Consider the following 11,938-nt stretch of genomic DNA (forward strand, 5'->3'; position numbering starts at 1 on the left):
AGCGGTGTCTGAACTCTATTTTCGACGTTATGCGTGCCACTTTCATTGTGGCCAACTACGATTCGATACAGAATGCACGAAACCTGAAAGACACCCTCACTGATACATAGAGAGTAGTGTTTGTCTGCGGAATAATGGGAGTGCAAGGGTCTGTGACGTTGATATGACTGTATGTAGCACTACTAGTTATCGGGGGGGTGGGCGTAGCTCAGATGGTAGAGCGCTCGCTTTGCGTGCGAGAGGTACTGGGATCGATACCCAGCGCCTCCAGAATTTTTAACACACCTATATGCGCACCTTGCCATTCAAGTGGAATAATTCCCAACCGGCAGAGGTGTGTAGGCAAATACAAGCGAACGATTAGCATCCACAATTGCGCCGATTTCACGTAAATCCCACTGCACGTTCCCATTCTTTGCGTGCAGTCGGCTGCAACTGGTGTTGCTGGTTGTGACTGCTGATAACAGATGCCGTAGCAATCAATTCATGGAGTGAGTTGTATGTTTTGCGATAGTCTGTCTCTGACAAGGAAGCACAGGTGATATAGTTGCGAACACAGGAAGCTTGCAGCCCCTCGCTGCCTGCAGACACAGAGCAGCCGCACTAGAAGAGCGGCCTAAGCCGTAGGCGAAATGTGCTCATTCACTTTGGCGCGACGTCCAACTATAAATAAGGCTGTCACTAGCGTGAGCGTTGCGTGAGCGCCGTGTAAAGTCGGAAAAGTCATCTGCATGGGTGATTGCCAAGTTTGGGGAGCGTTTCGTAGTACGATCAGTGCAAAGGGGACGCGGAAACTTGTTGTGTCCCAGTGTTTTGCAGTTGGACGACAAGAGTTTGACACAGTAGCAAAGAGCGAGGCACTGAGTTGGCATGAACAATGGAGAGCACAATGGGGCTCGAGATGTGCTTGTTACCTCAGGTGCTGTGTGATTGTGGACAACGAGTGAAATGGACCAATTTGTGACCGCCCTTTCAATTTAAGACGTTCAAAACAGACGGAATTTGCATTCGTAATACCAGAGCATCGAAACTACTTGGAACTCTTGTGTATATGAACGTGTCCGCGCCTTTGTATTCTGGTACCTTCGCCGCTACAAACCAACCAACCATCGTGTCCGTGCACATCAGAGTCGCAAAGAATGGAGAATAGCCAGGCTTGGTCGTGTGTGTAGCTGTAGCTCAGTTGGCAGATCGTTCGCTTAGCGTGTGAACGGTCTCGGGTTCAAGCTCCGGCTCCTCCATGTTTTGTGGTCAGTGCATGGTAAGTGTTGGTCGCGGCGAACATAAACGCACGCAAGAAGTTGCAAAACCAGCGTCACAGACTGATATGATGTATACTGTCATAAGGAGAGCAAGGTGTAAGTGTGGGGACCGGCTGTTATCGTGGTGTCATCGAGTGCAGATCTGTCTTAGGTATCACGGCTTAACGTCATTGAAGTCTAGAGGTGGACAACACGTTCGTCTTACTCAGAGCGGTGTCTGAACTCTATTTTCGACGTTATGCGTGCCACTTTCATTGTGGCCAACTACGATTCGATACAGAATGCACGAAACCTGAAAGACACCCTCACTGATACATAGAGAGTAGTGTTTGTCTGCGGAATAATGGGAGTGCAAGGGTCTGTGACGTTGATATGACTGTATGTAGCACTACTAGTTATCGGGGGGGGGGGGGGGGGTGGGCGTAGCTCAGATGGTAGAGCGCTCGCTTAGCGTGTGAGAGGTACTGGGATCGATACCCAGCGCCTCCAGAATTTTTAACACACCTACATGCGCACCTTGCCATGCAAGTGGAATAATTCCCAACCGGCAGAGGTGTGTAGGCAGATACAGGCGAACGAGTAGCATCCACAATTGCGCCGATTTCACGTAAATCCTACTGCACGTTCCCATTCTTTGCGTGCAGTCGGCTGCTACTGGTGTTGCTGGTTGTGACTGCTGATAACAGATGCCGTAGCAATCAATTCATGGAGTGAGTTGTATGTTTTGCGATAGTCTGTCTCTGACAAGGAAGCACAGGTGATATAGGTGCGAACACAGAAAGCTTGCAGCCCCTCGCTGCCTGCAGACACAGAGCAGCCACACTAGAAGAGCGGCCTAAGCCGTAGGCGAAATGTGCTCATTCGCTTTGGCGCGACGTCCAACTATAAATAAGGCTGTCACTAGCGTGAGCGTCGTGTAAAGTCGGAAAAGTCATCTGCATGGGTGATTGCCAAGTTTGGGGAGCGTTTCGTAGTGCGATCAGTGCAATGGGAACGCGGAAACTTGTTGTGTCCCAGTGTTTTGCAGTTGGACGACAAGAGTTTGACACAGTAGCAAAGAGCGAGGCACTGAGTTGGCATGAACAATGGAGAGCACAATGGGGCTCGAGATGTGCTTGTTACCTCAGGTGCTGTGTCATTGTGGACAAGGAGTGAAATGGACCAATTTGTGACCGCCCTTTCAATTTAAGACGTTCAAAACAGACGGAATTTGCATTCGTAATACCAGAGCATCGAAACTACTTGGAACTCTTGTGTATATGAACGTGTCCGCGCCTTTGTATTCTGGTACCTTCGCCGCTACAAACCAACCAACCATCGTGTCCGTGCACATCAGAGTCGCAAAGAATGGAGAATAGCCAGGCTTGGTCGTGTGTGTAGCTGTAGCTCAGTTGGCAGATCGTTCGCTTAGCGTGTGAACGGTCTCGGGTTCAAGCTCCGGCTCCTCCATGTTTTGTGGTCAGTGCATGGTAAGTGTTGGTCGCGGCGAACATAAACGCACGCAAGAAGTTGCAAAACCAGCGTCACAGACTGATATGATGTATACTGTCATAAGGAGAGCAAGGTGTAAGTGTGGGGACCGGCTGTTATCGTGGTGTCATCGAGTGCAGATCTGTCTTAGGTATCACGGCTTAACGTCATTGAAGTCTAGAGGTGGACAACACGTTCGTCTTACTCAGAGCGGTGTCTGAACTCTATTTTCGACGTTATGCGTGCCACTTTCATTGTGGCCAACTACGATTCGATACAGAATGCACGAAACCTGAAAGACACCCTCACTGATACATAGAGAGTAGTGTTTGTCTGCGGAATAATGGGAGTGCAAGGGTCTGTGACGTTGATATGACTGTATGTAGCACTACTAGTTATCGGGGGGGGGGGGGGGGTGGGCGTAGCTCAGATGGTAGAGCGCTCGCTTAGCGTGTGAGAGGTACTGGGATCGATACCCAGCGCCTCCAGAATTTTTAACACACCTACATGCGCACCTTGCCATGCAAGTGGAATAATTCCCAACCGGCAGAGGTGTGTAGGCAGATACAGGCGAACGATTAGCATCCACAATTGCGCCGATTTCACGTAAATCCTACTGCACGTTCCCATTCTTTGCGTGCAGTCGGCTGCTACTGGTGTTGCTGGTTGTGACTGCTGATAACAGATGCCGTAGCAATCAATTCATGGAGTGAGTTGTATGTTTTGCGATAGTCTGTCTCTGACAAGGAAGCACAGGTGATATAGGTGCGAACACAGAAAGCTTGCAGCCCCTCGCTGCCTGCAGACACAGAGCAGCCACACTAGAAGAGCGGCCTAAGCCGTAGGCGAAATGTGCTCATTCGCTTTGGCGCGACGTCCAACTATAAATAAGGCTGTCACTAGCGTGAGCGTCGTGTAAAGTCGGAAAAGTCATCTGCATGGGTGATTGCCAAGTTTGGGGAGCGTTTCGTAGTGCGATCAGTGCAATGGGAACGCGGAAACTTGTTGTTTCCCAGTGTTTTGCAGTTGGACGACAAGAGTTTGACACAGTAGCAAAGAGCGAGGCACTGAGTTGGCATGAACAATGGAGAGCACAATGGGGCTCGAGATGTGCTTGTTACCTCAGGTGCTGTGTCATTGTGGACAAGGAGTGAAATGGACCAATTTGTGACCGCCCTTTCAATTTAAGACGTTCAAAACAGACGGAATTTGCATTCGTAATACCAGAGCATCGAAACTACTTGGAACTCTTGTGTATATGAACGTGTCCGCGCCTTTGTATTCTGGTACCTTCGCCGCTACAAACCAACCAACCATCGTGTCCGTGCACATCAGAGTCGCAAAGAATGGAGAATAGCCAGGCTTGGTCGTGTGTGTAGCTGTAGCTCAGTTGGCAGATCGTTCGCTTATACGTGTGAACGGTCTCGGGTTCAAGCTCCGGCTCCTCCATGTTTTGTGGTCAGTGCATGGTAAGTGTTGGTCGCGGCGAACATAAACGCACGCAAGAAGTTGCAAAACCAGCGTCACAGACTGATATGATGTATACTGTCATAAGGAGAGCAAGGTGTAAGTGTGGGGACCGGCTGTTATCGTGGTGTCATCGAGTGCAGATCTGTCTTAGGTATCACGGCTTAACGTCATTGAAGTCTAGAGGTGGACAACACGTTCGTCTTACTCAGAGCGGTGTCTGAACTCTATTTTCGACGTTATGCGTGCCACTTTCATTGTGGCCAACTACGATTCGATACAGAATGCACGAAACCTGAAAGACACCCTCACTGATACATAGAGAGTAGTGTTTGTCTGCGGAATAATGGGAGTGCAAGGGTCTGTGACGTTGATATGACTGTATGTAGCACTACTAGTTATCGGGGGGGGGGGGGGGGGGGGGGGTGTAGCTCAGATGGTAGAGCGCTCGCTTAGCGTGTGAGAGGTACTGGGATCGATACCCAGCGCCTCCAGAATTTTTAACACACCTACATGCGCACCTTGCCATGCAAGTGGAATAATTCCCAACCGGCAGAGGTGTGTAGGCAAATACAAGCGAACGATTAGCATCCACAATTGCGCCGATTTCACGTAAATCCCACTGCACGTTCCCATTCTTTGCGTGCAGTCGGCTGCAACTGGTGTTGCTGGTTGTGACTGCTGATAACAGATGCCGTAGCAATCAATTCATGGAGTGAGTTGTACGTTTTGCGATAGTCTGTCTCTGACAAGGAAGCACAGGTGATATAGTTGCGAACACAGGAAGCTTGCAGCCCCTCGCTGCCTGCAGACACAGAGCAGCCGCACTAGAAGAGCGGCCTAAGCCGTAGGCGAAATGTGCTCATTCACTTTGGCGCGACGTCCAACTATAAATAAGGCTGTCACTAGCGTGAGCGTTGCGTGAGCGCCGTGTAAAGTCGGAAAAGTCATCTGCATGGGTGATTGCCAAGTTTGGGGAGCGTTTCGTAGTACGATCAGTGCAAAGGGGACGCGGAAACTTGTTGTGTCCCAGTGTTTTGCAGTTGGACGACAAGAGTTTTACACAGTAGCAAAGAGCGAGGCACTGAGTTGGCATGAACAATGGAGAGCACAATGGGGCTCGAGATGTGCTTGTTACCTCAGGTGCTGTGTGATTGTGGACAACGAGTGAAATGGACCAGTTTGTGACCGCCCTTTCAATTTAAGACGTTCAAAACAGACGGAATTTGCATTCGTAATACCAGAGCATCGAAACTACTTGGAACTCTTGTGTATATGAACGTGTCCGCGCCTTTGTATTCTGGTACCTTCGCCGCTACAAACCGACCAACCATCGTGTACGTGCACATCAGAGTCGCAAAGAATGGAGAAAAGCCAGGCTTGGTCGTGTGTGTAGCTGTAGCTCAGTTGGCAGATCGTTCGCTTAGCGTGTGAACGGTCTCGGGTTCAAGCCCCGGCTCCTCCATGTTTTGTGGTCAGTGCATGGTAAGTGTTGGTCGCGGCGAACATAAACGCACGCAAGAAGTTGCAAAACCAGCGTCACAGACTGATATGATGTATACTGTCATAAGGAGAGCAAGGTGTAAGTGTGGGGACCGGCTGTTATCGTGGTGTCATCGAGTGCAGATCTGTCTTAGGTATCACGGCTTAACGTCATTGAAGTCTAGAGGTGGACAAAACGTTCGTCTTACTCAGAGCGGTGTCTGAACTCTATTTTCGACGTTATGCGTGCCACTTTCATTGTGGCCAACTACGATTCGATACAGAATGCACGAATCCTGAAAGACACCCTCACTGATACATAGAGAGTAGTGTTTGTCAGCGGAATAATGGGAGTGCAAGGGTCTGTGACGTTGATATGACTGTATGTAGCACTACTAGTTATCGGGGGAGGGGGTGGGCGTAGCTCAGATGGTAGAGCGCTCGCTTAGTGTGCGAGAGGTACTGGGATCGATACCCAGCGCCTCCAGAATTTTTAACACACCTACATGCGCACCTTGCCATGCAAGTGGAATAATTCCCAACCGGCAGAGGTGTGTAGGCAGATACAAGCGAACGATTAGCATCCACAATTGCGCCGATTTCACGTAAATCCTACTGCACGTTCCCATTCTTTGCGTGCAGTCGGCTGCTACTGGTGTTGCTGGTTGTGACTGCTGATAACAGATGCCGTAGCAATCAATTCATGGAGTGAGTTGTATGTTTTGCGATAGTCTGTCTCTGACAAGGAAGCACAGGTGATATAGGTGCGAACACAGAAAGCTTGCAGCCCCTCGCTGCCTGCAGACACAGAGCAGCCACACTAGAAAAGCGGCCTAAGCCGTAGGCGAAATGTGCTCATTCACTTTGGCGCGACGTCCAACTATAAATAAGGCTGTCACTAGCGTGAGCGTTGCGTGAGCGTCGTGTAAAGTCGGAAAAGTCATCTGCATGGGTGATTGCCAAGTTTGGGGAGCGTTTCGTAGTACGATCAGTGCAAAGGGGACGCGGAAACTTGTTGTGTCCCAGTGTTTTGCAGTTGGACGACAAGAGTTTGACACAGTAGCAAAGAGCGAGGCACTGAGTTGGCATGAACAATGGAGAGCACAATGGGGCTCGAGATGTGCTTGTTACCTCAGGTGCTGTGTGATTGTGGACAACGAGTGAAATGGACCAATTTGTGACCGCCCTTTCAATTTAAGACGTTCAAAACAGAAGGAATTTGCATTCGTAATACCAGAGCATCGAAACTACTTGGAACTCTTGTGTATATGAACGTGTCCGCGCCTTTGTATTCTGGTACCTTCGCCGCTACAAACCAACGAACCATCGTGTCCGTGCACATCAGAGTCGCAAAGAATGGAGAATAGCCAGGCTTGGTCGTGTGTGTAGCTGTAGCTCAGTTGGCAGATCGTTCGCTTAGCGTGTGAACGGTCTCGGGTTCAAGCTCCGGCTCCTCCATGTTTTGTGGTCAGTGCATGGTAAGTGTTGGTCGCGGCGAACATAAACGCACGCAAGAAGTTGCAAAACCAGCGTCACAGACTGATATGATGTATACTGTCATAAGGAGAGCAAGGTGTAAGTGTGGGGACCGGCTGTTATCGTGGTGTCATCGAGTGCAGATCTGTCTTAGGTATCACGGCTTAACGTCATTGAAGTCTAGAGGTGGACAACACGTTCGTCTTACTCAGAGCGGTGTCTGAACTCTATTTTCGACGTTATGCGTGCCACTTTCATTGTGGCCAACTACGATTCGATACAGAATGCACGAAACCTGAAAGACACCCTCACTGATACATAGAGAGTAGTGTTTCTCTGCGGAATAATGGGAGTGCAAGGGTCTGTGACGTTGATATGACTGTATGTAGCACTACTAATTATCGGGGGGGGGGGGGGGGCGTGGGCGTAGCTCAGATGGTAGAGCGCTCGCTTAGCGTGTGAGAGGTACTGGGATCGATACCCAGCGCCTCCAGAATTTTTAACACACCTACATGCGCACCTTGCCATGCAAGTGGAATAATTCCCAACCGGCAGAGGTGTGTAGGCAGATACAAGCGAACGATTAGCATCCACAATTGCGCCGATTTCACGTAAATCCTACTGCACGTTCCTATTCTTTGCGTGCAGTCGGCTGCTACTGGTGTTGCTGGTTGTGACTGCTGATAACAGATGCCGTAGCAATCAATTCATGGAGTGAGTTGTATGTTTTGCGATAGTCTGTCTCTGACAAGGAAGCACAGGTGATATAGGTGCGAACACAGGAAGCTTGCAGCCCCTCGCTGCCTGCAGACACAGAGCAGCCACACTAGAAGAGCGGCCTAAGCCGTAGGCGAAATGTGCTCATTCGCTTTGGCGCGACGTCCAACTATAAATAAGGCTGTCACTAGCGTGAGCGTCGTGTAAAGTCGGAAAAGTCATCTGCATGGGTGATTGCCAAGTTTGGGGAGCGTTTCGTAGTGCGATCAGTGCAATGGGGACGCGGAAACTTGTTGTTTCCCAGTGTTTTGCAGTTGGACGACAAGAGTTTTACACAGTAGCAAAGAGCGAGGCACTGAGTTGGCATGAACAATGGAGAGCACAATGGGGCTCGAGATGTGCTTGTTACCTCAGGTGCTGTGTGATTGTGGACAACGAGTGAAATGGACCAGTTTGTGACCGCCCTTTCAATTTAAGACGTTCAAAACAGACGGAATTTGCATTCGTAATACCAGAGCATCGAAACTACTTGGAACTCTTGTGTATATGAACGTGTCCGCGCCTTTGTATTCTGGTACCTTCGCCGCTACAAACCGACCAACCATCGTGTACGTGCACATCAGAGTCGCAAAGAATGGAGAAAAGCCAGGCTTGGTCGTGTGTGTAGCTGTAGCTCAGTTGGCAGATCGTTCGCTTAGCGTGTGAACGGTCTCGGGTTCAAGCCCCGGCTCCTCCATGTTTTGTGGTCAGTGCATGGTAAGTGTTGGTCGCGGCGAACATAAACGCACGCAAGAAGTTGCAAAACCAGCGTCACAGACTGATATGATGTATACTGTCATAAGGAGAGCAAGGTGTAAGTGTGGGGACCGGCTGTTATCGTGGTGTCATCGAGTGCAGATCTGTCTTAGGTATCACGGCTTAACGTCATTGAAGTCTAGAGGTGGACAAAACGTTCGTCTTACTCAGAGCGGTGTCTGAACTCTATTTTCGACGTTATGCGTGCCACTTTCATTGTGGCCAACTACGATTCGATACAGAATGCACGAATCCTGAAAGACACCCTCACTGATACATAGAGAGTAGTGTTTGTCTGCGGAATAATGGGAGTGCAAGGGTCTGTGACGTTGATATGACTGTATGTAGCACTACTAGTTATCGGGGGAGGGGGTGGGCGTAGCTCAGATGGTAGAGCGCTCGCTTAGTGTGCGAGAGGTACTGGGATCGATACCCAGCGCCTCCAGAATTTTTAACACACCTACATGCGCACCTTGCCATGCAAGTGGAATAATTCCCAACCGGCAGAGGTGTGTAGGCAGATACAAGCGAACGATTAGCATCCACAATTGCGCCGATTTCACGTAAATCCCACTGCACGTTCCCATTCTTTGCGTGCAGTCGGCTGCTACTGGTGTTGCTGGTTGTGACTGCTGATAACAGATGCCGTAGCAATCAATTCATGGAGTGAGTTGTATGTTTTGCGATAGTCTGTCTCTGACAAGGAAGCACAGGTGATATAGTTGCGAACACAGGAAGCTTGCAGCCCCTCGCTGCCTGCAGACACAGAGCAGCCGCACTAGAAGAGCAGCCTAAGCCGTAGGCGAAATGTGCTCATTCACTTTGGCGCGACGTCGAACTATAAATAAGGCTGCCACTAGCGTGAGCGTTGCGTGAGCGTCGTGTAAAGTCGGAAAAGTCATCTGCATGGGTGATTGCCAAGTTTGGGGAGCGTTTCGTAGTACGATCAGTGCAAAGGGGACGCGGAATCTTGTTGTGTCCCAGTGTTTTGCAGTTGGACGAAAAGAGTTTGACATAGTAGCAAAGAGCGAGGCACTGAGTTGGCATGAACAATGGAGAGCACAATGGGGCTCGAGATGTGCTTGTTACCTCAGGTGCTGTGTGATTGTGGACAAGGAGTGAAATGGACCAATTTGTGACCGCCCTTTCAATTTAAGAAGTTCAAAACAGACGGAATTTGCATTCGTAATACCAGAGCATCGAAACTACTTGGAACTCTTGTGTATATGAACGTGTCCGCGCCTTTGTATTCTGGTACCTTCGCCGCTACAAACCAACCAACCATCGTGTCCGTGCACATCAGAGTCGCAAAGAATGGAGAATAGCCAGGCTTGGTCGTGTGTGTAGCTGTAGCTCAGTTGGCAGATCGTTCGCTTAGCGTGTGAACGGTCTCGGGTTCAAGCTCCGGCTCCTCCATGTTTTGTGGTCAGTGCATGGTAAGTGTTGGTCGCGGCGAACATAAACGAACGCTAGAAGTTGCAAAACCAGCGTCACAGACTGATATGATGTATACTGTCATAAGGAGAGCAAGGTGTAAGTGTGGGGACCGGCTGTTATCGTGGTGTCATCGAGTGCAGATCTGTCTTAGGTATCACGGCTTAACGTCATTGAAGTCTAGAGGTGGACAACACGTTCGTCTTACTCAGAGCGGTGTCTGAACTCTATTTTCGACGTTATGCGTGCCACTTTCATTGTGGCCAACTACGATTCGATACAGAATGCACGAAACCTGAAAGACACCCTCACTGATACATAGAGAGTAGTGTTTGTCTGCGGAATAATGGGAGTGCAAGGGTCTGTGACGTTGATATGACTGTATGTAGCACTACTAGTTATCGGGGGGGTGGGCGTAGCTCAGATGGTTGAGCGCTCGCTTAGCGTGTGAGAGGTACTGGGATCGATGACCAGCGCCTAGAGAATTTTTAACACACCTACATGCGCACCTTGCCATGCAAGTGGAATAATTCCCAACCGGCAGAGGTGTGTAGGCAGATACAAGCGAACGATTAGCATCCACAATTGCGCCGATTTCACGTAAATCCCACTGCACGTTCCCATTCTTTGCGTGCAGTCGGCTGCTACTGGTGTTGCTGGTTGTGACTGCTGATAACAGATGCCGTAGCAATCAATTCATGGAGTGAGTTGTATGTTTTGCGATAGTTTGTCTCTGACAAGGAAGCACAGGTGATATAGGTGCGAACACAGGAAGCTTGCAGCACCTCGCTGCCTGCAGACACAGAGCAGCCACACTAAAAGAGCGGCCTAAGCCGTAGGCGAAATGTGCTCATTCGCTTTGGCGCGACGTCCAACTATAAATAAGGCCGTCACTAGCGTGAGCGTCGTGTAAAGTCGGAAAAGTCATCTGCATGGGTGATTGCCAAGTTTGGGGAGCGTTTCGTAGTGCGATCAGTGCAATGGGGACGCGGAAACTTGTTGTGTCCCAGTGTTTTGCAGTTGGACGACAAGAGTTTTACACAGTTGCAAAGAGCGAGGCACTGAGTTGGCATGAACAATGGAGAGCACAATGGGGCTCGAGATGTGCTTGTTACCTCAGGTGCTGTGTGATTGTGGACAACGAGTGAAATGGACCAATTTGTGACCGCCCTTTCAATTTAAGACGTTCAAAACAGACGGAATTTGCATTCGTAATACCAGAGCTTCGAAACTACTTGGAACTCTTGTGTATATGAACGTGTCCGCGCCTTTGTATTCTGGTACCTTCGCCGCTACAAACCGACCAACCATCGTGTACGTGCACATCAGAGTCGCAAAGAGTGGAGAATAGCCAGGCTTGGTCGTGTGTGTAGCTGTAGCTCAGTTGGCAGATCGTTCGCTTAGCATGTGAACGGTCTCGGGTTCAAGCCCCGGCTCCTCCATGTTTTGTGGTCAGTGCATGGTAAGTGTTGGTCGCGGCGAACATAAACGCACGCAAGAAGTTGCAAAACCAGCGTCACAGACTGATATGATGTATACTGTCATAAGGAGAGCAAGGTGTAAGTGTGGGGACCGGCTGTTATCGTGGTGTCATCGAGTGCAGATCTGTCTTAGGTATCACGGCTTAACGTCATTGAAGTCTAGAGGTGGACAACACGTTCGTCTTACTCAGAGCGGTGTCTGAACTCTATTTTCGACGTTATGCGTGCCACTTTCATTGTGGCCAACTACTATTCGATACAGAATGCACGAAACCTGAAAGACACCCTCACTGATACATAGAGAGTAGTGTTTGTCTGCGGAATAATGGGAGTGCAAGGGTCTGTGACATTGAT

General features: G+C 49.6%; 4 non-coding genes across 4 annotated transcripts; all 4 read left to right on the top strand.

The window, feature by feature from the left end:
• The first annotated feature begins 196 nt into the window (after positions 1–196).
• Positions 197–270, top strand: Trnaa-ugc (transfer RNA alanine (anticodon UGC)). Its single transcript has one exon. It is a non-coding gene; the product is annotated as a tRNA-Ala (tRNA).
• A 4,350-nt stretch (positions 271–4,620) lies between these two features.
• Trnaa-agc (transfer RNA alanine (anticodon AGC)) lies at positions 4,621–4,693 on the top strand. Its single transcript has one exon. It is a non-coding gene; the product is annotated as a tRNA-Ala (tRNA).
• Positions 4,694–6,094: 1,401 nt separating this feature from the next.
• On the top strand, positions 6,095–6,168 carry Trnat-agu (transfer RNA threonine (anticodon AGU)). The gene has a single exon. It is a non-coding gene; the product is annotated as a tRNA-Thr (tRNA).
• A 2,872-nt stretch (positions 6,169–9,040) lies between these two features.
• On the top strand, positions 9,041–9,114 carry Trnat-agu (transfer RNA threonine (anticodon AGU)). The gene has a single exon. It is a non-coding gene; the product is annotated as a tRNA-Thr (tRNA).
• Positions 9,115–11,938: the final 2,824 nt, after the last annotated feature.

This window comes from Schistocerca gregaria, chromosome 3 (genome assembly GCF_023897955.1).
Source record: "Schistocerca gregaria isolate iqSchGreg1 chromosome 3, iqSchGreg1.2, whole genome shotgun sequence".
Classification (NCBI taxonomy): domain Eukaryota; kingdom Metazoa; phylum Arthropoda; class Insecta; order Orthoptera; family Acrididae; genus Schistocerca; species Schistocerca gregaria.